Genomic DNA, 573 nt, shown 5'->3' with positions numbered 1-573 from the left:
GATCAATACAATATCTAATCTGATATAATCTCATCTAAATTAATTTGTGCCAATGAGACCACAACTCGTGTCATGTATAGCTTGGTCAACGGATTCACATATCGATCAATAATATAAAATACACAAACGTGATCATAATTAATAATTGACGTGGGTAGCTGAAAAAAAATAAATTGTGTGAGCTGTTATACCCTTATGGTGTGTTCGGGATCTCTGAGACCCCAGTTATAAACATGATTAAATGTCCTACTGACAGCCCTCAAAATGACTGAATAATCCTTTTATGCATCAGGTGGAATCGTGAAGCGCCAGTTTTTTCTCAAACCAGTTGTCCCGACCTTCTGATACTGCATGACGTTCGAAGCTTCAAACATCATCAATCACGTGGTGTTGTCATTTCGATATAAGCATCGGCACAGTGTGTGATACAATAGTGGTTTGAAAACTGCGTCGGAGCATCGGAGCTGTGGTATAAATTGTCCCATCACTATTCATACCCAAACATGACACCTTGACCTATTACCAATTCACCTGCTTACTGTGAACTGAAAACAGTTTAACGTGGATATTCTA

The sequence above is a fragment of the Sinocyclocheilus anshuiensis genome, unplaced genomic scaffold, assembly GCF_001515605.1.
Source record: "Sinocyclocheilus anshuiensis isolate Anshui unplaced genomic scaffold, SAMN03320099.WGS_v1.1 scaffold1717, whole genome shotgun sequence".
NCBI lineage: Eukaryota > Metazoa > Chordata > Actinopteri > Cypriniformes > Cyprinidae > Sinocyclocheilus > Sinocyclocheilus anshuiensis.
This window is presented reverse-complemented; position numbering follows the sequence as displayed.